Genomic DNA, 26,472 nt, shown 5'->3' with positions numbered 1-26,472 from the left:
TAAAAGCCTCTCTTCCCTGACCGGGAATCGAACCCTAGACCACCAGGGAGACCGCTGGACAGCTCGGGAAGGCCGGGCAGTGGTGTCCGAGTGCACAATGCCTGCAGGTGCCTCAAAGGCCAGTCCATTGGGGGACTGGGAAGAGAGGGGGAGGGCCGAGCAGATAGGTTCTCTCCAGCGGTGAAAAAGGAAGCTGCCTTTTTTGCGTCAAGGGCAGTCTTTCCGCAGCGACAGGAGAATGAATGGGACTCTGCCATAAACACGTTTTGCGTCGCGCTGAGGGCACTTCCTCCATTTTGTGCACGCAAATCTGCATCTGGGAGCAAGATTTCCGGTCGCCAGTTAACTGCATTGCTGTAAATAAAAATGTCAGTTGTTAAAAGAGCTCCTTCCCTGACCGGGAATCGAACCCGGGCCGCGGCGGTGAGAGCGCCGAATCCTAACCACTAGACCACCAGGGACGGTGGGTGCACCCCCGTTGCGTGTCGCTCAGATGGTGGCGTCCGAGTCCAAAGGCTGAGGGCCTCTGCTACAATGGGCACCAGTGCCTGCAGGTCTTCGGGGGCCGTTTCTGCTAATAAATAAATAAATAAAGAAATAAAGAAAGAAAGAAAGAAAGAAAACAAAAACACTTGTGATGGTCTGCGAAAAGGGGAGCTTAGAGATTGAAGACAGCATCACTTTGGGAACGTTTGCGCTTTCACTTCCAAGCGCTGATATTCCTGTCTTGCTCTCCTGAAAGGACAGCCTTCCTCGCTATGAGCTTTTGTGGGTCAGTGCTGAAGCTCCCCCTAGAGGCTGCCGCTGAAGATGCACACTCACAACTAACCCTCCTTAGGAGAACTGCTTCGTGGGAGAGCACGTTTATTAAAAGGCGGCAGGCCATGATTGCCTGCGAGACACAGCAGGGTTACCATGCAGAGTTCAAAGGGGGCTTTGCTTGTACAGCAAGTGCCGGAGGGCAAGAAGGGATGACATAGGAGCTGCCCTTTTTTCGGGCTCGCACACCAAGGCCTGCACCAGCCTTCGAGGCTCAGCCTGCCTCTGGACTGCCCTAGACCACCTTTACTCAAAGCACACACCCTGGTCGGGGACTCGAAGCCAGGCCCGTGGCAGTGAAAGCACCAAATCCTCACCACTAGGCCACCGGGGAAACGACTGCAGCACCCGGGAGGTTTCCGCAACCGTACTTGCAGTCAGCTGGAGGCTATTGTAATGCTGTTAAGTGAGAGACGTTTGCCGCTCGCAAGCCAATTCCATCCAACCTCCTGCAGGGGGCACTCTGGGCTGGTTTTCCACTTGTTCGCCTGCTGCTGAAACAGCAAAGATTCAATTCGAAGCCCTTTGCAGCAGCTCACCAGGATGGCCGAGTGGTTAAGGCGTTGGACTTAAGATCCAATGGACAAGTGTCCGCGTGGGTTCGAGCCCCACTCCTGGTACAGGTTTTTACTCTTCTTATCTAAATGCGGCAGCAGCTTCGCACAAGCCCTTTCCTGCTGTCTGTAGGCAGTGCCCCTACCTCAAAGCCCTGAGGCTTGAGTTCACCTGAAAAGAGCAACAAGGAATCGTTGCCCGTAGACTCTTTTCCTGGAAAACCTTTGCATTTTTGTACCATGTCCCTCGCATCCCAAGCTTAAGCCGCCAAAGTTGGCAGAGCTTGTGCAACCCCGCCAACAGCCCTACCACCCCAAAAGAAAATTGGGCAGGGATTCCCGCCTCCGCTTCCGAAACGGGCTTCCAAACGGGCGATGCCCTGACGGGTCAGCCAGTCACCGTCTAGGCCCGGTACACCCCTGTGAATAATAGAGCGTCCAACCTCAAATCAGGCTACAGGGCCCTTCAGCCCATAGAAGGAGAACCTGTCAACAAACGGGGCAAGGGCAATGCTCGGGCCCCTTGCGAAGCCTTTGCCAAGCTCCAAAGGCTGCACTTTCCCAGCAGACCACAGCTCTGTATGCAAATCAAGCAGCTACGACCCCTCCCTCCCCTGCTTTTCTCCTCCAAACCGGTACGCAACCATTTCTGCAGCCCTCTGCCCCAGGGTCCCGGGCAAGGTCTTGGTCTGATGAGGCTAGGGATGGTGGGCGAGCTCGGCTTTGGCAGGGCGACAGGACTAATATTTTCTCTACAGCTTTGGAAGAAAGAAAGCTTCCTTTTTGGGGCACAGGCCCACTTCTAGCGGCGACAGCTTCCGGTAAGGGACCATGCTGAAAAGATGCTTGGAGTTACCGCCAGGGGAGCCACGCCGCTATTGCCTGTGAGTGAAGCTACATTTGAAAGAAATATTTTTTGAGACGCAGTTGTTTGAATTTCTGTAAAAATGTCATTCAGTAAAAGCCTCTCTTCCCTGACCGGGAATCAGAGCGCCGAATCCTAACCACTAGACCACCAGGGAGACCGCTGGACAACTCGGGAAGGCCGGGCAGTGGTGTCCGAGTGCACAATGCCTGCAGGTGCCTCAAAGGCCAGTCCATTGGGGGACTGGGAAGAGAGGGGGAGGGCCGAGCAGATAGGTTCTCTCCAGCGGTGAAAAAGGAAGCTGCCTTTTTTGCGTCAAGGGCAGTCTTTCCGCAGCGACAGGAGAATGAATGGGACTCTGCCATAAACACGTTTTGCGTCGCGCTGAGGGCACTTCCTCCATTTTGTGCACGCAAATCTGCATCTGGGAGCAAGATTTCCGGTCGCCAGTTAACTGCATTGCTGTAAATAAAAATGTCAGTTGTTAAAAGAGCTCCTTCCCTGACCGGGAATCGAACCCGGGCCGCGGCGGTGAGAGCGCCGAATCCTAACCACTAGACCACCAGGGACGGTGGGTGCACCCCGTTGCGTGTCGCTCAGATGGTGGCGTCCGAGTCCAAAGGCTGAGGGCCTCTGCTACAATGGGCACCAGTGCCTGCAGGTCTTCGGGGGCCGTTTCTGCTAATAAATAAAGAAATAAAGAAAGAAAGAAAGAAAGAAAGAAAACAAAAACACTTGTGATGGTCTGCGAAAAGGGGAGCTTAGAGATTGAAGACAGCATCACTTTGGGAACGTTTGCGCTTTCACTTCCAAGCGCTGATATTCCTGTCTTGCTCTCCTGAAAGGACAGCCTTCCTCGCTATGAGCTTTTGTGGGTCAGTGCTGAAGCTCCCCCTAGAGGCTGCCGCTGAAGATGCACACTCACAACTAACCCTCCTTAGGAGAACTGCTTCGTGGGAGAGCACGTTTATTAAAAGGCGGCAGGCCATGATTGCCTGCGAGACACAGCAGGGTTACCATGCAGAGTTCAAAGGGGGCTTTGCTTGTACAGCAAGTGCCGGAGGGCAAGAAGGGATGACATAGGAGCTGCCCTTTTTTCGGGCTCGCACACCAAGGCCTGCACCAGCCTTCGAGGCTCAGCCTGCCTCTGGACTGCCCTAGACCACCTTTACTCAAAGCACACACTCTGGTCGGGGACTCGAAGCCAGGCCCGTGGCAGTGAAAGCACCAAATCCTCACCACTAGGCCACCGGGGAAACGACTGCAGCACCCGGGAGGTTTCCGCAACCGTACTTGCAGTCAGCTGGAGGCTATTGTAATGCTGTTAAGTGAGAGACGTTTGCCGCTCGCAAGCCAATTCCATCCAACCTCCTGCAGGGGGCACTCTGGGCTGGTTTTCCACTTGTTCGCCTGCTGCTGAAACAGCAAAGATTCAATTCGAAGCCCTTTGCAGCAGCTCACCAGGATGGCCGAGTGGTTAAGGCGTTGGACTTAAGATCCAATGGACAAGTGTCCCCGTGGGTTCGAGCCCCACTCCTGGTACAGGTTTTTACTCTTCTTACCTAAATGCGGCAGCAGCTTCGCACAAGCCCTTTCCTGCTGTCTGTAGGCAGTGCCCCTACCTCAAAGCCCTGAGGCTTGAGTTCACCTGAAAAGAGCAACAAGGAATCGTTGCCCGTAGACTCTTTTCCTGGAAAACCTTTGCATTTTTGTACCATGTCCCTCGCATCCCAAGCTTAAGCCGCCAAAGTTGGCAGAGCTTGTGCAACCCCGCCAACAGCCCTACCACCCCAAAAGAAAATTGGGCAGGGATTCCCGCCTCCGCTTCCTCACGGCTTCCGAAACGGGCTTCCAAACGGGCTTCCAAACGGGCGATGCCCTGACGGGTCAGCCAGTCACCGTCTAGGCCCGGTACACCCCTGTGAATAATAGAGCGTCCAACCTCAAATCAGGCTACAGGGCCCTTCAGCCCATAGAAGGAGAACCTGTCAACAAACGGGGCGAGGGCAATGCTCGGGCCCCTTGCGAAGCCTTTGCCAAGCTCCAAAGGCTGCACTTTCCCAGCAGACCACAGCTCTGTATGCAAATCAAGCAGCTACGACCCCTCCCTCCCCTGCTTTTCTCCTCCAAACCGGTACGCAACCATTTCTGCAGCCCTCTGCCCCAGGGTCCCGGGCAAGGTCTTGGTCTGATGAGGCTAGGGATGGTGGGCGAGCTCGGCTTTGGCAGGGCGACAGGACTAATATTTTCTCTACAGCTTTGGAAGAAAGAAAGCTTCCTTTTTGGGGCACAGGCCCACTTCTAGCGGCGACAGCTTCCGGTAAGGGACCATGCTGAAAAGATGCTTGGAGTTACCGCCAGGGGAGCCACGCCGCTATTGCCTGTGAGTGAAGCTACATTTGAAAGAAATATTTTTTGAGACGCAGTTGTTTGAATTTCTGTAAAAATGTCATTCAGTAAAAGCCTCTCTTCCCTGACCGGGAATCGAACCCGGGCCGCGGCGGTGAGAGGGCCGAATCCTAACCACTAGACCACCAGGGAGACCGCTGGACAGCTTGGGAAGGCCGGGCAGTGGTGTCCGAGTGCACAATGCCTGCAGGTGCCTCAAAGGCCAGTCCATTGGGGGACTGGGAAGAGAGGGGGAGGGCCGAGCAGATAGGTTCTCTCCAGCGGTGAAAAAGGAAGCTGCCTTTTTTGCGTCAAGGGCAGTCTTTCCGCAGCGACAGGAGAATGAATGGGACTCTGCCATAAACACGTTTTGCGTCGCGCTGAGGGCACTTCCTCCATTTTGTGCACGCAAATCTGCATCTGGGAGCAAGATTTCCGGTCGCCAGTTAACTGCATTGCCGTAAATAAAAATGTCAGTTGTTAAAAGAGCTCCTTCCCTGACCGGGAATCGAACCCGGGCCGCGGCGCCGAATCCTAACCACTAGACCACCAGGGACGGTGGGTGCACCCCGTTGCGTGTCGCTCAGATGGTGGCGTCCGAGTCCAAAGGCTGAGGGCCTCTGCTACAATGGGCACCAGTGCCTGCAGGTCTTCGGGGGCCGTTTCTGCTAATAAATAAATAAATAAAGAAATAAAGAAAGAAAGAAAGAAAGAAAACAAAAACACTTGTGATGGTCTGCGAAAAGGGGAGCTTAGAGATTGAAGACAGCATCACTTTGGGAATGTTTGCGCTTTCACTTCCAAGCGCTGATATTCCTGTCTTGCTCTCCTGAAAGGACAGCCTTCCTCGCTATGAGCTTTTGTGGGTCAGTGCTGAAGCTCCCCCTAGAGGCTGCCGCTGAAGATGCACACTCACAACTAACCCTCCTTAGGAGAACTGCTTCGTGGGAGAGCACGTTTATTAAAAGGCGGCAGGCCATGATTGCCTGCGAGACACAGCAGGGTTACCATGCAGAGTTCAAAGGGGGCTTTGCTTGTACAGCAAGTGCCGGAGGGCAAGAAGGGATGACATAGGAGCTGCCCTTTTTTCGGGCTCGCACACCAAGGCCTGCACCAGCCTTCGAGGCTCAGCCTGCCTCTGGACTGCCCTAGACCACCTTTACTCAAAGCACACACTCTGGTCGGGGACTCGAAGCCAGGCCCGTGGCAGTGAAAGCACCAAATCCTCACCACTAGGCCACCGGGGAAACGACTGCAGCACCCGGGAGGTTTCCGCAACCGTACTTGCAGTCAGCTGGAGGCTATTGTAATGCTGTTAAGTGAGAGACGTTTGCCGCTCGCAAGCCAATTCCATCCAACCTCCTGCAGGGGGCACTCTGGGCTGGTTTTCCACTTGTTCGCCTGCTGCTGAAACAGCAAAGATTCAATTCGAAGCCCTTTGCAGCAGCTCACCAGGATGGCCGAGTGGTTAAGGCGTTGGACTTAAGATCCAATGGACAAGTGTCCGCGTGGGTTCGAGCCCCACTCCTGGTACAGGTTTTTACTCTTCTTACCTAAATGCGGCAGCAGCTTCGCACAAGCCCTTTCCTGCTGTCTGTAGGCAGTGCCCCTACCTCAAAGCCCTGAGGCTTGAGTTCACCTGAAAAGAGCAACAAGGAATCGTTGCCCGTAGACTCTTTTCCTGGAAAACCTTTGCATTTTTGTACCATGTCCCTCGCATCCCAAGCTTAAGCCGCCAAAGTTGGCAGAGCTTGTGCAACCCCGCCAACAGCCCTACCACCCCAAAAGAAAATTGGGCAGGGATTCCCGCCTCCGCTTCCGAAACGGGCTTCCAAACGGGCGATGCCCTGACGGGTCAGCCAGTCACCGTCTAGGCCCGGTACACCCCTGTGAATAATAGAGCGTCCAACCTCAAATCAGGCTACAGGGCCCTTCAGCCCATAGAAGGAGAACCTGTCAACAAACGGGGCGAGGGCAATGCTCGGGCCCCTTGCGAAGCCTTTGCCAAGCTCCAAAGGCTGCACTTTCCCAGCAGACCACAGCTCTGTATGCAAATCAAGCAGCTACGACCCCTCCCTCCCCTGCTTTTCTCCTCCAAACCGGTACGCAACCATTTCTGCAGCCCTCTGCCCCAGGGTCCCGGGCAAGGTCTTGGTCTGATGAGGCTAGGGATGGTGGGCGAGCTCGGCTTTGGCAGGGCGACAGGACTAATATTTTCTCTACAGCTTTGGAAGAAAGAAAGCTTCCTTTTTGGGGCACAGGCCCACTTCTAGCGGCGACAGCTTCCGGTAAGGGACCATGCTGAAAAGATGCTTGGAGTTACCGCCAGGGGAGCCACGCCGCTATTGCCTGTGAGTGAAGCTACATTTGAAAGAAATATTTTTTGAGACGCAGTTGTTTGAATTTCTGTAAAAATGTCATTCAGTAAAAGCCTCTCTTCCCTGACCGGGAATCGAACCCGGGCCGCGGCGGTGAGAGCGCAATCCTAACCACTAGACCACCAGGGAGACCGCTGGACAGCTCGGGAAGGCCGGGCAGTGGTGTCCGAGTGCACAATGCCTGCAGGTGCCTCAAAGGCCAGTCCATTGGGGGACTGGGAAGAGAGGGGGAGGGCCGAGCAGATAGGTTCTCTCCAGCGGTGAAAAAGGAAGCTGCCTTTTTTGCGTCAAGGGCAGTCTTTCCGCAGCGACAGGAGAATGAATGGGACTCTGCCATAAACACGTTTTGCGTCGCGCTGAGGGCACTTCCTCCATTTTGTGCACGCAAATCTGCATCTGGGAGCAAGATTTCCGGTCGCCAGTTAACTGCATTGCTGTAAATAAAAATGTCAGTTGTTAAAAGAGCTCCTTCCCTGACCGGGAATCGAACCCGGGCCGCGGCGGTGAGAGCGCCGAATCCTAACCACTAGACCACCAGGGACGGTGGGTGCACCCCGTTGCGTGTCGCTCAGATGGTGGCGTCCGAGTCCAAAGGCTGAGGGCCTCTGCTACAATGGGCACCAGTGCCTGCAGGTCTTCGGGGGCCGTTTCTGCTAATAAATAAATAAATAAAGAAATAAAGAAAGAAAGAAAGAAAGAAAGAAAACAAAAACACTTGTGATGGTCTGCGAAAAGGGGAGCTTAGAGATTGAAGACAGCATCACTTTGGGAACGTTTGCGCTTTCACTTCCAAGCGCTGATATTCCTGTCTTGCTCTCCTGAAAGGACAGCCTTCCTCGCTATGAGCTTTTGTGGGTCAGTGCTGAAGCTCCCCCTAGAGGCTGCCGCTGAAGATGCACACTCACAACTAACCCTCCTTAGGAGAACTGCTTCGTGGGAGAGCACGTTTATTAAAAGGCGGCAGGCCATGATTGCCTGCGAGACACAGCAGGGTTACCATGCAGAGTTCAAAGGGGGCTTTGCTTGTACAGCAAGTGCCGGAGGGCAAGAAGGGATGACATAGGAGCTGCCCTTTTTTCGGGCTCGCAAACCAAGGCCTGCACCAGCCTTCGAGGCTCAGCCTGCCTCTGGACTGCCCTAGACCACCTTTACTCAAAGCACACACTCTGGTCGGGGACTCGAAGCCAGGCCCGTGGCAGTGAAAGCACCAAATCCTCACCACTAGGCCACCGGGGAAACGACTGCAGCACCCGGGAGGTTTCCGCAACCGTACTTGCAGTCAGCTGGAGGCTATTGTAATGCTGTTAAGTGAGAGACGTTTGCCGCTCGCAAGCCAATTCCATCCAACCTCCTGCAGGGGGCACTCTGGGCTGGTTTTCCACTTGTTCGCCTGCTGCTGAAACAGCAAAGATTCAATTCGAAGCCCTTTGCAGCAGCTCACCAGGATGGCCGAGTGGTTAAGGCGTTGGACTTAAGATCCAATGGACAAGTGTCCGCGTGGGTTCGAGCCCCACTCCTGGTACAGGTTTTTACTCTTCTTACCTAAATGCGGCAGCAGCTTCGCACAAGCCCTTTCCTGCTGTCTGTAGGCAGTGCCCCTACCTCAAAGCCCTGAGGCTTGAGTTCACCTGAAAAGAGCAACAAGGAATCGTTGCCCGTAGACTCTTTTCCTGGAAAACCTTTGCATTTTTGTACCATGTCCCTCGCATCCCAAGCTTAAGCCGCCAAAGTTGGCAGAGCTTGTGCAACCCCGCCAACAGCCCTACCACCCCAAAAGAAAATTGGGCAGGGATTCCCGCCTCCGCTTCCGAAACGGGCTTCCAAACGGGCGATGCCCTGACGGGTCAGCCAGTCACCGTCTAGGCCCGGTACACCCCTGTGAATAATAGAGCGTCCAACCTCAAATCAGGCTACAGGGCCCTTCAGCCCATAGAAGGAGAACCTGTCAACAAACGGGGCGAGGGCAATGCTCGGGCCCCTTGCGAAGCCTTTGCCAAGCTCCAAAGGCTGCACTTTCCCAGCAGACCACAGCTCTGTATGCAAATCAAGCAGCTACGACCCCTCCCTCCCCTGCTTTTCTCCTCCAAACCGGTACGCAACCATTTCTGCAGCCCTCTGCCCCAGGGTCCCGGGCAAGGTCTTGGTCTGATGAGGCTAGGGATGGTGGGCGAGCTCGGCTTTGGCAGGGCGACAGGACTAATATTTTCTCTACACCTTTGGAAGAAAGAAAGCTTCCTTTTTGGGGCACAGGCCCACTTCTAGCGGCGACAGCTTCCGGTAAGGGACCATGCTGAAAAGATGCTTGGAGTTACCGCCAGGGGAGCCACGCCGCTATTGCCTGTGAGTGAAGCTACATTTGAAAGAAATATTTTTTGAGACGCAGTTGTTTGAATTTCTGTAAAAATGTCATTCAGTAAAAGCCTCTCTTCCCTGACCGGGAATCGAACCCGGGCCGCGGCGGTGAGAGCGCCGAATCCTAACCACTAGACCACCAGGGAGACCGCTGGACAACTCGGGAAGGCCGGGCAGTGGTGTCCGAGTGCACAATGCCTGCAGGTGCCTCAAAGGCCAGTCCATTGGGGGACTGGGAAGAGAGGGGGAGGGCCGAGCAGATAGGTTCTCTCCAGCGGTGAAAAAGGAAGCTGCCTTTTTTGCGTCAAGGGCAGTCTTTCCGCAGCGACAGGAGAATGAATGGGACTCTGCCATAAACACGTTTTGCGTCGCGCTGAGGGCACTTCCTCCATTTTGTGCACGCAAATCTGCATCTGGGAGCAAGATTTCCGGTCGCCAGTTAACTGCATTGCCGTAAATAAAAATGTCAGTTGTTAAAAGAGCTCCTTCCCTGACCGGGAATCGAACCCGGGCCGCGGCGGTGAGAGCGCCGAATCCTAACCACTAGACCACCAGGGACGGTGGGTGCACCCCGTTGCGTGTCGCTCAGATGGTGGCGTCCGAGTCCAAAGGCTGAGGGCCTCTGCTACAATGGGCACCAGTGCCTGCAGGTCTTCGGGGGCCGTTTCTGCTAATAAATAAAGAAATAAAGAAAGAAAGAAAGAAAGAAAGAAAACAAAAACACTTGTGATGGTCTGCGAAAAGGGGAGCTTAGAGATTGAAGACAGCATCACTTTGGGAACGTTTGCGCTTTCACTTCCAAGCGCTGATATTCCTGTCTTGCTCTCCTGAAAGGACAGCCTTCCTCGCTATGAGCTTTTGTGGGTCAGTGCTGAAGCTCCCCCTAGAGGCTGCCGCTGAAGATGCACACTCACAACTAACCCTCCTTAGGAGAACTGCTTCGTGGGAGAGCACGTTTATTAAAAGGCGGCAGGCCATGATTGCCTGCGAGACACAGCAGGGTTACCATGCAGAGTTCAAAGGGGGCTTTGCTTGTACAGCAAGTGCCGGAGGGCAAGAAGGGATGACATAGGAGCTGCCCTTTTTTCGGGCTCGCACACCAAGGCCTGCACCAGCCTTCGAGGCTCAGCCTGCCTCTGGACTGCCCTAGACCACCTTTACTCAAAGCACACACTCTGGTCGGGGACTCGAAGCCAGGCCCGTGGCAGTGAAAGCACCAAATCCTCACCACTAGGCCACCGGGGAAACGACTGCAGCACCCGGGAGGTTTCCGCAACCGTACTTGCAGTCAGCTGGAGGCTATTGTAATGCTGTTAAGTGAGAGACGTTTGCCGCTCGCAAGCCAATTCCATCCAACCTCCTGCAGGGGGCACTCTGGGCTGGTTTTCCACTTGTTCGCCTGCTGCTGAAACAGCAAAGATTCAATTCGAAGCCCTTTGCAGCAGCTCACCAGGATGGCCGAGTGGTTAAGGCGTTGGACTTAAGATCCAATGGACAAGTGTCCGCGTGGGTTCGAGCCCCACTCCTGGTACAGGTTTTTACTCTTCTTACCTAAATGCGGCAGCAGCTTCGCACAAGCCCTTTCCTGCTGTCTGTAGGCAGTGCCCCTACCTCAAAGCCCTGAGGCTTGAGTTCACCTGAAAAGAGCAACAAGGAATCGTTGCCCGTAGACTCTTTTCCTGGAAAACCTTTGCATTTTTGTACCATGTCCCTCGCATCCCAAGCTTAAGCCGCCAAAGTTGGCAGAGCTTGTGCAACCCCGCCAACAGCCCTACCACCCCAAAAGAAAATTGGGCAGGGATTCCCGCCTCCGCTTCCGAAACGGGCTTCCGAAACGGGCTTCCAAACGGGCGATGCCCTGACGGGTCAGCCAGTCACCGCCTAGGCCCGGTACACCCCTGTGAATAATAGAGCGTCCAACCTCAAATCAGGCTACAGGGCCCTTCAGCCCATAGAAGGAGAACCTGTCAACAAACGGGGCGAGGGCAATGCTCGGGCCCCTTGCGAAGCCTTTGCCAAGCTCCAAAGGCTGCACTTTCCCAGCAGACCACAGCTCTGTATGCAAATCAAGCAGCTACGACCCCTCCCTCCCCTGCTTTTCTCCTCCAAACCGGTACGCAACCATTTCTGCAGCCCTCTGCCCCAGGGTCCCGGGCAAGGTCTTGGTCTGATGAGGCTAGGGATGGTGGGCGAGCTCGGCTTTGGCAGGGCGACAGGACTAATATTTTCTCTACAGCTTTGGAAGAAAGAAAGCTTCCTTTTTGGGGCACAGGCCCACTTCTAGCGGCGACAGCTTCCGGTAAGGGACCATGCTGAAAAGATGCTTGGAGTTACCGCCAGGGGAGCCACGCCGCTATTGCCTGTGAGTGAAGCTACATTTGAAAGAAATATTTTTTGAGACGCAGTTGTTTGAATTTCTGTAAAAATGTCATTCAGTAAAAGCCTCTCTTCCCTGACCGGGAATCGAACCCTAGACCACCAGGGAGACCGCTGGACAGCTCGGGAAGGCCGGGCAGTGGTGTCCGAGTGCACAATGCCTGCAGGTGCCTCAAAGGCCAGTCCATTGGGGGACTGGGAAGAGAGGGGGAGGGCCGAGCAGATAGGTTCTCTCCAGCGGTGAAAAAGGAAGCTGCCTTTTTTGCGTCAAGGGCAGTCTTTCCGCAGCGACAGGAGAATGAATGGGACTCTGCCATAAACACGTTTTGCGTCGCGCTGAGGGCACTTCCTCCATTTTGTGCACGCAAATCTGCATCTGGGAGCAAGATTTCCGGTCGCCAGTTAACTGCATTGCTGTAAATAAAAATGTCAGTTGTTAAAAGAGCTCCTTCCCTGACCGGGAATCGAACCCGGGCCGCGGCGGTGAGAGCGCCGAATCCTAACCACTAGACCACCAGGGACGGTGGGTGCACCCCGTTGCGTGTCGCTCAGATGGTGGCGTCCGAGTCCAAAGGCTGAGGGCCTCTGCTACAATGGGCACCAGTGCCTGCAGGTCTTCGGGGGCCGTTTCTGCTAATAAATAAATAAATAAAGAAATAAAGAAAGAAAGAAAGAAAGAAAACAAAAACACTTGTGATGGTCTGCGAAAAGGGGAGCTTAGAGATTGAAGACAGCATCACTTTGGGAACGTTTGCGCTTTCACTTCCAAGCGCTGATATTCCTGTCTTGCTCTCCTGAAAGGACAGCCTTCCTCGCTATGAGCTTTTGTGGGTCAGTGCTGAAGCTCCCCCTAGAGGCTGCCGCTGAAGATGCACACTCACAACTAACCCTCCTTAGGAGAACTGCTTCGTGGGAGAGCACGTTTATTAAAAGGCGGCAGGCCATGATTGCCTGCGAGACACAGCAGGGTTACCATGCAGAGTTCAAAGGGGGCTTTGCTTGTACAGCAAGTGCCGGAGGGCAAGAAGGGATGACATAGGAGCTGCCCTTTTTTCGGGCTCGCACACCAAGGCCTGCACCAGCCTTCGAGGCTCAGCCTGCCTCTGGACTGCCCTAGACCACCTTTACTCAAAGCACACACCCTGGTCGGGGACTCGAAGCCAGGCCCGTGGCAGTGAAAGCACCAAATCCTCACCACTAGGCCACCGGGGAAACGACTGCAGCACCCGGGAGGTTTCCGCAACCGTACTTGCAGTCAGCTGGAGGCTATTGTAATGCTGTTAAGTGAGAGACGTTTGCCGCTCGCAAGCCAATTCCATCCAACCTCCTGCAGGGGGCACTCTGGGCTGGTTTTCCACTTGTTCGCCTGCTGCTGAAACAGCAAAGATTCAATTCGAAGCCCTTTGCAGCAGCTCACCAGGATGGCCGAGTGGTTAAGGCGTTGGACTTAAGATCCAATGGACAAGTGTCCGCGTGGGTTCGAGCCCCACTCCTGGTACAGGTTTTTACTCTTCTTATCTAAATGCGGCAGCAGCTTCGCACAAGCCCTTTCCTGCTGTCTGTAGGCAGTGCCCCTACCTCAAAGCCCTGAGGCTTGAGTTCACCTGAAAAGAGCAACAAGGAATCGTTGCCCGTAGACTCTTTTCCTGGAAAACCTTTGCATTTTTGTACCATGTCCCTCGCATCCCAAGCTTAAGCCGCCAAAGTTGGCAGAGCTTGTGCAACCCCGCCAACAGCCCTACCACCCCAAAAGAAAATTGGGCAGGGATTCCCGCCTCCGCTTCCGAAACGGGCTTCCAAACGGGCGATGCCCTGACGGGTCAGCCAGTCACCGTCTAGGCCCGGTACACCCCTGTGAATAATAGAGCGTCCAACCTCAAATCAGGCTACAGGGCCCTTCAGCCCATAGAAGGAGAACCTGTCAACAAACGGGGCAAGGGCAATGCTCGGGCCCCTTGCGAAGCCTTTGCCAAGCTCCAAAGGCTGCACTTTCCCAGCAGACCACAGCTCTGTATGCAAATCAAGCAGCTACGACCCCTCCCTCCCCTGCTTTTCTCCTCCAAACCGGTACGCAACCATTTCTGCAGCCCTCTGCCCCAGGGTCCCGGGCAAGGTCTTGGTCTGATGAGGCTAGGGATGGTGGGCGAGCTCGGCTTTGGCAGGGCGACAGGACTAATATTTTCTCTACAGCTTTGGAAGAAAGAAAGCTTCCTTTTTGGGGCACAGGCCCACTTCTAGCGGCGACAGCTTCCGGTAAGGGACCATGCTGAAAAGATGCTTGGAGTTACCGCCAGGGGAGCCACGCCGCTATTGCCTGTGAGTGAAGCTACATTTGAAAGAAATATTTTTTGAGACGCAGTTGTTTGAATTTCTGTAAAAATGTCATTCAGTAAAAGCCTCTCTTCCCTGACCGGGAATCGAACCCGGGCCGCGGCGGTGAGAGCGCCGAATCCTAACCACTAGACCACCAGGGAGACCGCTGGACAACTCGGGAAGGCCGGGCAGTGGTGTCCGAGTGCACAATGCCTGCAGGTGCCTCAAAGGCCAGTCCATTGGGGGACTGGGAAGAGAGGGGGAGGGCCGAGCAGATAGGTTCTCTCCAGCGGTGAAAAAGGAAGCTGCCTTTTTTGCGTCAAGGGCAGTCTTTCCGCAGCGACAGGAGAATGAATGGGACTCTGCCATAAACACGTTTTGCGTCGCGCTGAGGGCACTTCCTCCATTTTGTGCACGCAAATCTGCATCTGGGAGCAAGATTTCCGGTCGCCAGTTAACTGCATTGCTGTAAATAAAAATGTCAGTTGTTAAAAGAGCTCCTTCCCTGACCGGGAATCGAACCCGGGCCGCGAATCCTAACCACTAGACCACCAGGGACGGTGGGTGCACCCCGTTGCGTGTCGCTCAGATGGTGGCGTCCGAGTCCAAAGGCTGAGGGCCTCTGCTACAATGGGCACCAGTGCCTGCAGGTCTTCGGGGGCCGTTTCTGCTAATAAATAAAGAAATAAAGAAAGAAAGAAAGAAAGAAAGAAAACAAAAACACTTGTGATGGTCTGCGAAAAGGGGAGCTTAGAGATTGAAGACAGCATCACTTTGGGAACGTTTGCGCTTTCACTTCCAAGCGCTGATATTCCTGTCTTGCTCTCCTGAAAGGACAGCCTTCCTCGCTATGAGCTTTTGTGGGTCAGTGCTGAAGCTCCCCCTAGAGGCTGCCGCTGAAGATGCACACTCACAACTAACCCTCCTTAGGAGAACTGCTTCGTGGGAGAGCACGTTTATTAAAAGGCGGCAGGCCATGATTGCCTGCGAGACACAGCAGGGTTACCATGCAGAGTTCAAAGGGGGCTTTGCTTGTACAGCAAGTGCCGGAGGGCAAGAAGGGATGACATAGGAGCTGCCCTTTTTTCGGGCTCGCACACCAAGGCCTGCACCAGCCTTCGAGGCTCAGCCTGCCTCTGGACTGCCCTAGACCACCTTTACTCAAAGCACACACTCTGGTCGGGGACTCGAAGCCAGGCCCGTGGCAGTGAAAGCACCAAATCCTCACCACTAGGCCACCGGGGAAACGACTGCAGCACCCGGGAGGTTTCCGCAACCGTACTTGCAGTCAGCTGGAGGCTATTGTAATGCTGTTAAGTGAGAGACGTTTGCCGCTTGCAAGCCAATTCCATCCAACCTCCTGCAGGGGGCACTCTGGGCTGGTTTTCCACTTGTTCGCCTGCTGCTGAAACAGCAAAGATTCAATTCGAAGCCCTTTGCAGCAGCTCACCAGGATGGCCGAGTGGTTAAGGCGTTGGACTTAAGATCCAATGGACAAGTGTCCGCGTGGGTTCGAGCCCCACTCCTGGTACAGGTTTTTACTCTTCTTACCTAAATGCGGCAGCAGCTTCGCACAAGCCCTTTCCTGCTGTCTGTAGGCAGTGCCCCTACCTCAAAGCCCTGAGGCTTGAGTTCACCTGAAAAGAGCAACAAGGAATCGTTGCCCGTAGACTCTTTTCCTGGAAAACCTTTGCATTTTTGTACCATGTCCCTCGCATCCCAAGCTTAAGCCGCCAAAGTTGGCAGAGCTTGTGCAACCCCGCCAACAGCCCTACCACCCCAAAAGAAAATTGGGCAGGGATTCCCGCCTCCGCTTCCGAAACGGGCTTCCGAAACGGGCTTCCAAACGGGCGATGCCCTGACGGGTCAGCCAGTCACCGCCTAGGCCCGGTACACCCCTGTGAATAATAGAGCGTCCAACCTCAAATCAGGCTACAGGGCCCTTCAGCCCATAGAAGGAGAACCTGTCAACAAACGGGGCGAGGGCAATGCTCGGGCCCCTTGCGAAGCCTTTGCCAAGCTCCAAAGGCTGCACTTTCCCAGCAGACCACAGCTCTGTATGCAAATCAAGCAGCTACGACCCCTCCCTCCCCTGCTTTTCTCCTCCAAACCGGTACGCAACCATTTCTGCAGCCCTCTGCCCCAGGGTCCCGGGCAAGGTCTTGGTCTGATGAGGCTAGGGATGGTGGGCGAGCTCGGCTTTGGCAGGGCGACAGGACTAATATTTTCTCTACAGCTTTGGAAGAAAGAAAGCTTCCTTTTTGGGGCACAGGCCCACTTCTAGCGGCGACAGCTTCCGGTAAGGGACCATGCTGAAAAGATGCTTGGAGTTACCGCCAGGGGAGCCACGCCGCTATTGCCTGTGAGTGAAGCTACATTTGAAAGAAATATTTTTTGAGACGCAGTTGTTTGAATTTCTGTAAAAATGTCATTCAGTAAAAGCCTCTCTTCCCTGACCGGGAATCGAACCCTAGACCACCAGGGAGACCGCTGGACAGCTCGGGAAGGCCGGGCAGTGGTGTCCGAGTGCACAATGCCTGCAGGTGCCTCAAAGGCCAGTCCATTGGGGGACTGGGAAGAGAGGGGGAGGGCCGAGCAGATAGGTTCTCTCCAGCGGTGAAAAAGGAAGCTGCCTTTTTTGCGTCAAGGGCAGTCTTTCCGCAGCGACAGGAGAATGAATGGGACTCTGCCATAAACACGTTTTGCGTCGCGCTGAGGGCACTTCCTCCATTTTGTGCACGCAAATCTGCATCTGGGAGCAAGATTTCCGGTCGCCAGTTAACTGCATTGCTGTAAATAAAAATGTCAGTTGTTAAAAGAGCTCCTTCCCTGACCGGGAATCGAACCCGGGCCGCGGCGGTGAGAGCGCCGAATCCTAACCACTAGACCACCAGGGACGGTGGGTGCACCCCGTTGCGTGTCGCTCAGATGGTGGCGTCCGAGTCCAAAGGCTGAGGGCCTCTGCTACAATGGGCACCAGTGCCTGCAGGTCTTCGGGGGCCGTTTCTGCTAATAAATAAATAAATAAAGAAATAAAGAAAGAAAGAAAGAAAGAAAACAAAAACACTTGTGATGGTCTGCGAAAAGGGGAGCTTAGAGATTGAAGACAGCATCACTTTGGGAACGTTTGCGCTTTCACTTCCAAGCGCTGATATTCCTGTCTTGCTCTCCTGAAAGGACAGCCTTCCTCGCTATGAGCTTTTGTGGGTCAGTGCTGAAGCTCCCCCTAGAGGCTGCCGCTGAAGATGCACACTCACAACTAACCCTCCTTAGGAGAACTGCTTCGTGGGAGAGCACGTTTATTAAAAGGCGGCAGGCCATGATTGCCTGCGAGACACAGCAGGGTTACCATGCAGAGTTCAAAGGGGGCTTTGCTTGTACAGCAAGTGCCGGAGGGCAAGAAGGGATGACATAGGAGCTGCCCTTTTTTCGGGCTCGCACACCAAGGCCTGCACCAGCCTTCGAGGCTCAGCCTGCCTCTGGACTGCCCTAGACCACCTTTACTCAAAGCACACACCCTGGTCGGGGACTCGAAGCCAGGCCCGTGGCAGTGAAAGCACCAAATCCTCACCACTAGGCCACCGGGGAAACGACTGCAGCACCCGGGAGGTTTCCGCAACCGTACTTGCAGTCAGCTGGAGGCTATTGTAATGCTGTTAAGTGAGAGACGTTTGCCGCTCGCAAGCCAATTCCATCCAACCTCCTGCAGGGGGCACTCTGGGCTGGTTTTCCACTTGTTCGCCTGCTGCTGAAACAGCAAAGATTCAATTCGAAGCCCTTTGCAGCAGCTCACCAGGATGGCCGAGTGGTTAAGGCGTTGGACTTAAGATCCAATGGACAAGTGTCCGCGTGGGTTCGAGCCCCACTCCTGGTACAGGTTTTTACTCTTCTTATCTAAATGCGGCAGCAGCTTCGCACAAGCCCTTTCCTGCTGTCTGTAGGCAGTGCCCCTACCTCAAAGCCCTGAGGCTTGAGTTCACCTGAAAAGAGCAACAAGGAATCGTTGCCCGTAGACTCTTTTCCTGGAAAACCTTTGCATTTTTGTACCATGTCCCTCGCATCCCAAGCTTAAGCCGCCAAAGTTGGCAGAGCTTGTGCAACCCCGCCAACAGCCCTACCACCCCAAAAGAAAATTGGGCAGGGATTCCCGCCTCCGCTTCCGAAACGGGCTTCCAAACGGGCGATGCCCTGACGGGTCAGCCAGTCACCGTCTAGGCCCGGTACACCCCTGTGAATAATAGAGCGTCCAACCTCAAATCAGGCTACAGGGCCCTTCAGCCCATAGAAGGAGAACCTGTCAACAAACGGGGCAAGGGCAATGCTCGGGCCCCTTGCGAAGCCTTTGCCAAGCTCCAAAGGCTGCACTTTCCCAGCAGACCACAGCTCTGTATGCAAATCAAGCAGCTACGACCCCTCCCTCCCCTGCTTTTCTCCTCCAAACCGGTACGCAACCATTTCTGCAGCCCTCTGCCCCAGGGTCCCGGGCAAGGTCTTGGTCTGATGAGGCTAGGGATGGTGGGCGAGCTCGGCTTTGGCAGGGCGACAGGACTAATATTTTCTCTACAGCTTTGGAAGAAAGAAAGCTTCCTTTTTGGGGCACAGGCCCACTTCTAGCGGCGACAGCTTCCGGTAAGGGACCATGCTGAAAAGATGCTTGGAGTTACCGCCAGGGGAGCCACGCCGCTATTGCCTGTGAGTGAAGCTACATTTGAAAGAAATATTTTTTGAGACGCAGTTGTTTGAATTTCTGTAAAAATGTCATTCAGTAAAAGCCTCTCTTCCCTGACCGGGAATCGAACCCGGGCCGCGGCGGTGAGAGCGCCGAATCCTAACCACTAGACCACCAGGGAGACCGCTGGACAACTCGGGAAGGCCGGGCAGTGGTGTCCGAGTGCACAATGCCTGCAGGTGCCTCAAAGGCCAGTCCATTGGGGGACTGGGAAGAGAGGGGGAGGGCCGAGCAGATAGGTTCTCTCCAGCGGTGAAAAAGGAAGCTGCCTTTTTTGCGTCAAGGGCAGTCTTTCCGCAGCGACAGGAGAATGAATGGGACTCTGCCATAAACACGTTTTGCGTCGCGCTGAGGGCACTTCCTCCATTTTGTGCACGCAAATCTGCATCTGGGAGCAAGATTTCCGGTCGCCAGTTAACTGCATTGCTGTAAATAAAAATGTCAGTTGTTAAAAGAGCTCCTTCCCTGACCGGGAATCGAACCCGGGCCGCGAATCCTAACCACTAGACCACCAGGGACGGTGGGTGCACCCCGTTGCGTGTCGCTCAGATGGTGGCGTCCGAGTCCAAAGGCTGAGGGCCTCTGCTACAATGGGCACCAGTGCCTGCAGGTCTTCGGGGGCCGTTTCTGCTAATAAATAAAGAAATAAAGAAAGAAAGAAAGAAAGAAAGAAAACAAAAACACTTGTGATGGTCTGCGAAAAGGGGAGCTTAGAGATTGAAGACAGCATCACTTTGGGAACGTTTGCGCTTTCACTTCCAAGCGCTGATATTCCTGTCTTGCTCTCCTGAAAGGACAGCCTTCCTCGCTATGAGCTTTTGTGGGTCAGTGCTGAAGCTCCCCCTAGAGGCTGCCGCTGAAGATGCACACTCACAACTAACCCTCCTTAGGAGAACTGCTTCGTGGGAGAGCACGTTTATTAAAAGGCGGCAGGCCATGATTGCCTGCGAGACACAGCAGGGTTACCATGCAGAGTTCAAAGGGGGCTTTGCTTGTACAGCAAGTGCCGGAGGGCAAGAAGGGATGACATAGGAGCTGCCCTTTTTTCGGGCTCGCACACCAAGGCCTGCACCAGCCTTCGAGGCTCAGCCTGCCTCTGGACTGCCCTAGACCACCTTTACTCAAAGCACACACTCTGGTCGGGGACTCGAAGCCAGGCCCGTGGCAGTGAAAGCACCAAATCCTCACCACTAGGCCACCGGGGAAACGACTGCAGCACCCGGGAGGTTTCCGCAACCGTACTTGCAGTCAGCTGGAGGCTATTGTAATGCTGTTAAGTGAGAGACGTTTGCCGCTTGCAAGCCAATTCCATCCAACCTCCTGCAGGGGGCACTCTGGGCTGGTTTTCCACTTGTTCGCCTGCTGCTGAAACAGCAAAGATTCAATTCGAAGCCCTTTGCAGCAGCTCACCAGGATGGCCGAGTGGTTAAGGCGTTGGACTTAAGATCCAATGGACAAGTGTCCCCGTGGGTTCGAGCCCCACTCCTGGTACAGGTTTTTACTCTTCTTACCTAAATGCGGCAGCAGCTTCGCACAAGCCCTTTCCTGCTGTCTGTAGGCAGTGCCCCTACCTCAAAGCCCTGAGGCTTGAGTTCACCTGAAAAGAGCAACAAGGAATCGTTGCCCGTAGACTCTTTTCCTGGAAAACCTTTGCATTTTTGTACCATGTCCCTCGCATCCCAAGCTTAAGCCGCCAAAGTTGGCAGAGCTTGTGCAACCCCGCCAACAGCCCTACCACCCCAAAAGAAAATTGGGCAGGGATTCCCGCCTCCGCTTCCTCACGGCTTCCGAAACGGGCTTCCAAACGGGCTTCCAAACGGGCGATGCCCTGACGGGTCAGCCAGTCACCGTCTAGGCCCGGTACACCCCTGTGAATAATAGAGCGTCCAACCTCAAATCAGGCTACAGGGCCCTTCAGCCCATAGAAGGAGAACCTGTCAACAAACGGGGCGAGGGCAATGCTCGGGCCCCTTGCGAAGCCTTTGCCAAGCTCCAAAGGCTGCACTTTCCCAGCAGACCACAGCTCTGTATGCAAATCAAGCAGCTACGACCCCTCCCTCCCCTGCTTTTCTCCTCCAAACCGGTACGCAACCATTTCTGCAGCCCTCTGCCCCAGGGTCCCGGGCAAGGTCTTGGTCTGATGAGGCTAGGGATGGTGGGCGAGCTCGGCTTTGGCAGGGCGACAGGACTAATATTTTCTCTACAGCTTTGGAAGAAAGAAAGCTTCCTTTTTGGGGCACAGGCCCACTTCTAGCGGCGACAGCTTCCGGTAAGGGACCATGCTGAAAAGATGCTTGGAGTTACCGCCAGGGGAGCCACGCCGCTATTGCCTGTGAGTGAAGCTACATTTGAAAGAAATATTTTTTGAGACGCAGTTGTTTGAATTTCTGTAAAAATGTCATTCAGTAAAAGCCTCTCTTCCCTGACCGGGAATCGAACCCGGGCCGCGGCGGTGAGAGGGCCGAATCCTAACCACTAGACCACCAGGGAGACCGCTGGACAGCTTGGGAAGGCCGGGCAGTGGTGTCCGAGTGCACAATGCCTGCAGGTGCCTCAAAGGCCAGTCCATTGGGGGACTGGGAAGAGAGGGGGAGGGCCGAGCAGATAGGTTCTCTCCAGCGGTGAAAAAGGAAGCTGCCTTTTTTGCGTCAAGGGCAGTCTTTCCGCAGCGACAGGAGAATGAATGGGACTCTGCCATAAACACGTTTTGCGTCGCGCTGAGGGCACTTCCTCCATTTTGTGCACGCAAATCTGCATCTGGGAGCAAGATTTCCGGTCGCCAGTTAACTGCATTGCCGTAAATAAAAATGTCAGTTGTTAAAAGAGCTCCTTCCCTGACCGGGAATCGAACCCGGGCCGCGGCGCCGAATCCTAACCACTAGACCACCAGGGACGGTGGGTGCACCCCGTTGCGTGTCGCTCAGATGGTGGCGTCCGAGTCCAAAGGCTGAGGGCCTCTGCTACAATGGGCACCAGTGCCTGCAGGTCTTCGGGGGCCGTTTCTGCTAATAAATAAATAAATAAAGAAATAAAGAAAGAAAGAAAGAAAGAAAACAAAAACACTTGTGATGGTCTGCGAAAAGGGGAGCTTAGAGATTGAAGACAGCATCACTTTGGGAATGTTTGCGCTTTCACTTCCAAGCGCTGATATTCCTGTCTTGCTCTCCTGAAAGGACAGCCTTCCTCGCTATGAGCTTTTGTGGGTCAGTGCTGAAGCTCCCCCTAGAGGCTGCCGCTGAAGATGCACACTCACAACTAACCCTCCTTAGGAGAACTGCTTCGTGGGAGAGCACGTTTATTAAAAGGCGGCAGGCCATGATTGCCTGCGAGACACAGCAGGGTTACCATGCAGAGTTCAAAGGGGGCTTTGCTTGTACAGCAAGTGCCGGAGGGCAAGAAGGGATGACATAGGAGCTGCCCTTTTTTCGGGCTCGCACACCAAGGCCTGCACCAGCCTTCGAGGCTCAGCCTGCCTCTGGACTGCCCTAGACCACCTTTACTCAAAGCACACACTCTGGTCGGGGACTCGAAGCCAGGCCCGTGGCAGTGAAAGCACCAAATCCTCACCACTAGGCCACCGGGGAAACGACTGCAGCACCCGGGAGGTTTCCGCAACCGTACTTGCAGTCAGCTGGAGGCTATTGTAATGCTGTTAAGTGAGAGACGTTTGCCGCTCGCAAGCCAATTCCATCCAACCTCCTGCAGGGGGCACTCTGGGCTGGTTTTCCACTTGTTCGCCTGCTGCTGAAACAGCAAAGATTCAATTCGAAGCCCTTTGCAGCAGCTCACCAGGATGGCCGAGTGGTTAAGGCGTTGGACTTAAGATCCAATGGACAAGTGTCCGCGTGGGTTCGAGCCCCACTCCTGGTACAGGTTTTTACTCTTCTTACCTAAATGCGGCAGCAGCTTCGCACAAGCCCTTTCCTGCTGTCTGTAGGCAGTGCCCCTACCTCAAAGCCCTGAGGCTTGAGTTCACCTGAAAAGAGCAACAAGGAATCGTTGCCCGTAGACTCTTTTCCTGGAAAACCTTTGCATTTTTGTACCATGTCCCTCGCATCCCAAGCTTAAGCCGCCAAAGTTGGCAGAGCTTGTGCAACCCCGCCAACAGCCCTACCACCCCAAAAGAAAATTGGGCAGGGATTCCCGCCTCCGCTTCCGAAACGGGCTTCCAAACGGGCGATGCCCTGACGGGTCAGCCAGTCACCGTCTAGGCCCAGTACACCCCTGTGAATAATAGAGCGTCCAACCTCAAATCAGGCTACAGGGCCCTTCAGCCCATAGAAGGAGAACCTGTCAACAAACGGGGCGAGGGCAATGCTCGGGCCCCTTGCGAAGCCTTTGCCAAGCTCCAAAGGCTGCACTTTCCCAGCAGACCACAGCTCTGTATGCAAATCAAGCAGCTACGACCCCTCCCTCCCCTGCTTTTCTCCTCCAAACCGGTACGCAACCATTTCTGCAGCCCTCTGCCCCAGGGTCCCGGGCAAGGTCTTGGTCTGATGAGGCTAGGGATGGTGGGCGAGCTCGGCTTTGGCAGGGCGACAGGACTAATATTTTCTCTACAGCTTTGGAAGAAAGAAAGCTTCCTTTTTGGGGCACAGGCCCACTTCTAGCGGCGACAGCTTCCGGTAAGGGACCATGCTGAAAAGATGCTTGGAGTTACCGCCAGGGGAGCCACGCCGCTATTGCCTGTGAGTGAAGCTACATTTGAAAGAAATATTTTTTGAGACGCAGTTGTTTGAATTTCTGTAAAAATGTCATTCAGTAAAAGCCTCTCTTCCCTGACCGGGAATCGAACCCGGGCCGCGGCGGTGAGAGCGCAATCCTAACCACTAGACCACCAGGGAGACCGCTGGACAGCTCGGGAAGGCCGGGCAGTGGTGTCCGAGTGCACAATGCCTGCAGGTGCCTCAAAGGCCAGTCCATTGGGGGACTGGGAAGAGAGGGGGAGGGCCGAGCAGATAGGTTCTCTCCAGCGGTGAAAAAGGAAGCTGCCTTTTTTGCGTCAAGGGCAGTCTTTCCGCAGCGACAGGAGAATGAATGGGACTCTGCCATAAACACGTTTTGCGTCGCGCTGAGGGCACTTCCTCCATTTTGTGCACGCAAATCTGCATCTGGGAGCAAGATTTCCGGTCGCCAGTTAACTGCATTGCTGTAAATAAAAATGTCAGTTGTTAAAAGAGCTCCTTCCCTGACCGGGAATCGAACCCGGGCCGCGGCGGTGAGAGCGCCGAATCCTAACCACTAGACCACCAGGGACGGTGGGTGCACCCCGTTGCGTGTCGCTCAGATGGTGGCGTCCGAGTCCAAAGGCTGAGGGCCTCTGCTACAATGGGCACCAGTGCCTGCAGGTCTTCGGGGGCCGTTTCTGCTAATAAATAAATAAATAAAGAAATAAAGAAAGAAAGAAAGAAAGAAAACAAAAACACTTGTGATGGTCTGCGAAAAGGGGAGCTTAGAGATTGAAGACAGCATCACTTTGGGAACGTTTGCGCTTTCACTTCCAAGCGCTGATATTCCTGTCTTGCTCTCCTGAAAGGACAGCCTTCCTCGCTATGAGCTTTTGTGGGTCAGTGCTGAAGCTCCCCCTAGAGGCTGCCGCTGAAGATGCACACTCACAACTAACCCTCCTTAGGAGAACTGCTTCGTGGGAGAGCACGTTTATTAAAAGGCGGCAGGCCATGATTGCCTGCGAGACACAGCAGGGTTACCATGCAGAGTTCAAAGGGGGCTTTGCTTGTACAGCAAGTGCCGGAGGGCAAGAAGGGATGACATAGGAGCTGCCCTTTTTTCGGGCTCGCACACCAAGGCCTGCACCAGCCTTCGAGGCTCAGCCTGCCTCTGGACTGCCCTAGACCACCTTTACTCAAAGCACACACCCTGGTCGGGGACTCGAAGCCAGGCCCGTGGCAGTGAAAGCACCAAATCCTCACCACTAGGCCACCGGGGAAACGACTGCAGCACCCGGGAGGTTTCCGCAACCGTACTTGCAGTCAGCTGGAGGCTATTGTAATGCTGTTAAGTGAGAGACGTTTGCCGCTCGCAAGCCAATTCCATCCAACCTCCTGCAGGGGGCACTCTGGGCTGGTTTTCCACTTGTTCGCCTGCTGCTGAAACAGCAAAGATTCAATTCGAAGCCCTTTGCAGCAGCTCACCAGGATGGCCGAGTGGTTAAGGCGTTGGACTTAAGATCCAATGGACAAGTGTCCGCGTGGGTTCGAGCCCCACTCCTGGTACAGGTTTTTACTCTTCTTATCTAAATGCGGCAGCAGCTTCGCACAAGCCCTTTCCTGCTGTCTGTAGGCAGTGCCCCTACCTCAAAGCCCTGAGGCTTGAGTTCACCTGAAAAGAGCAACAAGGAATCGTTGCCCGTAGACTCTTTTCCTGGAAAACCTTTGCATTTTTGTACCATGTCCCTCGCATCCCAAGCTTAAGCCGCCAAAGTTGGCAGAGCTTGTGCAACCCCGCCAACAGCCCTACCACCCCAAAAGAAAATTGGGCAGGGATTCCCGCCTCCGCTTCCGAAACGGGCTTCCAAACGGGCGATGCCCTGACGGGTCAGCCAGTCACCGTCTAGGCCCGGTACACCCCTGTGAATAATAGAGCGTCCAACCTCAAATCAGGCTACAGGGCCCTTCAGCCCATAGAAGGAGAACCTGTCAACAAACGGGGCGAGGGCAATGCTCGGGCCCCTTGCGAAGCCTTTGCCAAGCTCCAAAGGCTGCACTTTCCCAGCAGACCACAGCTCTGTATGCAAATCAAGCAGCTACGACCCCTCCCTCCCCTGCTTTTCTCCTCCAAACCGGTACGCAACCATTTCTGCAGCCCTCTGCCCCAGGGTCCCGGGCAAGGTCTTGGTCTGATGAGGCTAGGGATGGTGGGCGAGCTCGGCTTTGGCAGGGCGACAGGACTAATATTTTCTCTACAGCTTTGGAAGAAAGAAAGCTTCCTTTTTGGGGCACAGGCCCACTTCTAGCGGCGACAGCTTCCGGTAAGGGACCATGCTGAAAAGATGCTTGGAGTTACCGCCAGGGGAGCCACGCCGCTATTGCCTGTGAGTGAAGCTACATTTGAAAGAAATATTTTTTGAGACGCAGTTGTTTGAATTTCTGTAAAAATGTCATTCAGTAAAAGCCTCTCTTCCCTGACCGGGAATCGAACCCGGGCCGCGGCGGTGAGAGCGCCGAATCCTAACCACTAGACCACCAGGGAGACGGCTGGACAGCTCGGGAAGGCCGGGCAGTGGTGTCCGAGTGCACAATGCCTGCAGGTGCCTCAAAGGCCAGTCCATTGGGGGACTGGGAAGAGAGGGGGAGGGCCGAGCAGATAGGTTCTCTCCAGCGGTGAAAAAGGAAGCTGCCTTTTTTGCGTCAAGGGCAGTCTTTCCGCAGCGACAGGAGAATGAATGGGACTCTGCCATAAACACGTTTTGCGTCGCGCTGAGGGCACTTCCTCCATTTTGTGCACGCAAATCTGCATCTGGGAGCAAGATTTCCGGTCGCCAGTTAACTGCATTGCTGTAAATAAAAATGTCAGTTGTTAAAAGAGCTCCTTCCCTGACCGGGAATCGAACCCGGGCCGCGGCGGTGAGAGCGCCGAATCCTAACCACTAGACCACCAGGGACGGTGGGTGCACCCCGTTGCGTGTCGCTCAGATGGTGGCGTCCGAGTCCAAAGGCTGAGGGCCTCTGCTACAATGGG

General features: G+C 54.6%; 27 non-coding genes across 27 annotated transcripts; 11 read left to right on the top strand and 16 right to left on the bottom strand.

The window, feature by feature from the left end:
• Positions 1 to 389: 389 nt before the first annotated feature.
• TRNAE-CUC (transfer RNA glutamic acid (anticodon CUC)) lies at positions 390 to 461 on the bottom strand. The gene has a single exon. It is a non-coding gene; the product is annotated as a tRNA-Glu (tRNA).
• Positions 462 to 1,356: 895 nt separating this feature from the next.
• On the top strand, positions 1,357 to 1,439 carry TRNAL-UAA (transfer RNA leucine (anticodon UAA)). Its single transcript has one exon. It is a non-coding gene; the product is annotated as a tRNA-Leu (tRNA).
• Positions 1,440 to 2,735: 1,296 nt separating this feature from the next.
• Positions 2,736 to 2,807, bottom strand: TRNAE-CUC (transfer RNA glutamic acid (anticodon CUC)). Its single transcript has one exon. It is a non-coding gene; the product is annotated as a tRNA-Glu (tRNA).
• Positions 2,808 to 3,697: 890 nt separating this feature from the next.
• On the top strand, positions 3,698 to 3,780 carry TRNAL-UAA (transfer RNA leucine (anticodon UAA)). Its single transcript has one exon. It is a non-coding gene; the product is annotated as a tRNA-Leu (tRNA).
• Positions 3,781 to 4,707: 927 nt separating this feature from the next.
• TRNAE-CUC (transfer RNA glutamic acid (anticodon CUC)) lies at positions 4,708 to 4,779 on the bottom strand. The gene has a single exon. It is a non-coding gene; the product is annotated as a tRNA-Glu (tRNA).
• Positions 4,780 to 6,076: 1,297 nt separating this feature from the next.
• TRNAL-UAA (transfer RNA leucine (anticodon UAA)) lies at positions 6,077 to 6,159 on the top strand. The gene has a single exon. It is a non-coding gene; the product is annotated as a tRNA-Leu (tRNA).
• Positions 6,160 to 7,063: 904 nt separating this feature from the next.
• TRNAE-CUC (transfer RNA glutamic acid (anticodon CUC)) lies at positions 7,064 to 7,133 on the bottom strand. Its single transcript has one exon. It is a non-coding gene; the product is annotated as a tRNA-Glu (tRNA).
• Positions 7,134 to 7,473: 340 nt separating this feature from the next.
• TRNAE-CUC (transfer RNA glutamic acid (anticodon CUC)) lies at positions 7,474 to 7,545 on the bottom strand. Its single transcript has one exon. It is a non-coding gene; the product is annotated as a tRNA-Glu (tRNA).
• Positions 7,546 to 8,443: 898 nt separating this feature from the next.
• Positions 8,444 to 8,526, top strand: TRNAL-UAA (transfer RNA leucine (anticodon UAA)). Its single transcript has one exon. It is a non-coding gene; the product is annotated as a tRNA-Leu (tRNA).
• Positions 8,527 to 9,430: 904 nt separating this feature from the next.
• TRNAE-CUC (transfer RNA glutamic acid (anticodon CUC)) lies at positions 9,431 to 9,502 on the bottom strand. Its single transcript has one exon. It is a non-coding gene; the product is annotated as a tRNA-Glu (tRNA).
• A 340-nt stretch (positions 9,503 to 9,842) lies between these two features.
• TRNAE-CUC (transfer RNA glutamic acid (anticodon CUC)) lies at positions 9,843 to 9,914 on the bottom strand. Its single transcript has one exon. It is a non-coding gene; the product is annotated as a tRNA-Glu (tRNA).
• An 890-nt stretch (positions 9,915 to 10,804) lies between these two features.
• On the top strand, positions 10,805 to 10,887 carry TRNAL-UAA (transfer RNA leucine (anticodon UAA)). The gene has a single exon. It is a non-coding gene; the product is annotated as a tRNA-Leu (tRNA).
• A 1,294-nt stretch (positions 10,888 to 12,181) lies between these two features.
• On the bottom strand, positions 12,182 to 12,253 carry TRNAE-CUC (transfer RNA glutamic acid (anticodon CUC)). Its single transcript has one exon. It is a non-coding gene; the product is annotated as a tRNA-Glu (tRNA).
• An 894-nt stretch (positions 12,254 to 13,147) lies between these two features.
• On the top strand, positions 13,148 to 13,230 carry TRNAL-UAA (transfer RNA leucine (anticodon UAA)). Its single transcript has one exon. It is a non-coding gene; the product is annotated as a tRNA-Leu (tRNA).
• A 904-nt stretch (positions 13,231 to 14,134) lies between these two features.
• Positions 14,135 to 14,206, bottom strand: TRNAE-CUC (transfer RNA glutamic acid (anticodon CUC)). Its single transcript has one exon. It is a non-coding gene; the product is annotated as a tRNA-Glu (tRNA).
• Positions 14,207 to 15,493: 1,287 nt separating this feature from the next.
• On the top strand, positions 15,494 to 15,576 carry TRNAL-UAA (transfer RNA leucine (anticodon UAA)). Its single transcript has one exon. It is a non-coding gene; the product is annotated as a tRNA-Leu (tRNA).
• A 1,294-nt stretch (positions 15,577 to 16,870) lies between these two features.
• On the bottom strand, positions 16,871 to 16,942 carry TRNAE-CUC (transfer RNA glutamic acid (anticodon CUC)). Its single transcript has one exon. It is a non-coding gene; the product is annotated as a tRNA-Glu (tRNA).
• An 894-nt stretch (positions 16,943 to 17,836) lies between these two features.
• TRNAL-UAA (transfer RNA leucine (anticodon UAA)) lies at positions 17,837 to 17,919 on the top strand. The gene has a single exon. It is a non-coding gene; the product is annotated as a tRNA-Leu (tRNA).
• A 904-nt stretch (positions 17,920 to 18,823) lies between these two features.
• Positions 18,824 to 18,895, bottom strand: TRNAE-CUC (transfer RNA glutamic acid (anticodon CUC)). The gene has a single exon. It is a non-coding gene; the product is annotated as a tRNA-Glu (tRNA).
• A 1,287-nt stretch (positions 18,896 to 20,182) lies between these two features.
• Positions 20,183 to 20,265, top strand: TRNAL-UAA (transfer RNA leucine (anticodon UAA)). Its single transcript has one exon. It is a non-coding gene; the product is annotated as a tRNA-Leu (tRNA).
• A 927-nt stretch (positions 20,266 to 21,192) lies between these two features.
• Positions 21,193 to 21,264, bottom strand: TRNAE-CUC (transfer RNA glutamic acid (anticodon CUC)). Its single transcript has one exon. It is a non-coding gene; the product is annotated as a tRNA-Glu (tRNA).
• Positions 21,265 to 22,561: 1,297 nt separating this feature from the next.
• On the top strand, positions 22,562 to 22,644 carry TRNAL-UAA (transfer RNA leucine (anticodon UAA)). The gene has a single exon. It is a non-coding gene; the product is annotated as a tRNA-Leu (tRNA).
• Positions 22,645 to 23,548: 904 nt separating this feature from the next.
• On the bottom strand, positions 23,549 to 23,618 carry TRNAE-CUC (transfer RNA glutamic acid (anticodon CUC)). Its single transcript has one exon. It is a non-coding gene; the product is annotated as a tRNA-Glu (tRNA).
• A 340-nt stretch (positions 23,619 to 23,958) lies between these two features.
• TRNAE-CUC (transfer RNA glutamic acid (anticodon CUC)) lies at positions 23,959 to 24,030 on the bottom strand. Its single transcript has one exon. It is a non-coding gene; the product is annotated as a tRNA-Glu (tRNA).
• Positions 24,031 to 24,924: 894 nt separating this feature from the next.
• TRNAL-UAA (transfer RNA leucine (anticodon UAA)) lies at positions 24,925 to 25,007 on the top strand. Its single transcript has one exon. It is a non-coding gene; the product is annotated as a tRNA-Leu (tRNA).
• Positions 25,008 to 25,911: 904 nt separating this feature from the next.
• Positions 25,912 to 25,983, bottom strand: TRNAE-CUC (transfer RNA glutamic acid (anticodon CUC)). The gene has a single exon. It is a non-coding gene; the product is annotated as a tRNA-Glu (tRNA).
• Positions 25,984 to 26,323: 340 nt separating this feature from the next.
• Positions 26,324 to 26,395, bottom strand: TRNAE-CUC (transfer RNA glutamic acid (anticodon CUC)). Its single transcript has one exon. It is a non-coding gene; the product is annotated as a tRNA-Glu (tRNA).
• Between the last annotated feature and the right edge of the window lie 77 nt (positions 26,396 to 26,472).

Source organism: Ambystoma mexicanum, chromosome 5p (genome assembly GCF_040938575.1).
Source record: "Ambystoma mexicanum isolate Mex_15411 chromosome 5p, UKY_AmexF1_1, whole genome shotgun sequence".
Classification (NCBI taxonomy): domain Eukaryota; kingdom Metazoa; phylum Chordata; class Amphibia; order Caudata; family Ambystomatidae; genus Ambystoma; species Ambystoma mexicanum.
Note: the sequence above shows the minus strand (reverse complement) of the source record. Positions and strands in the feature narration are given on the sequence as shown.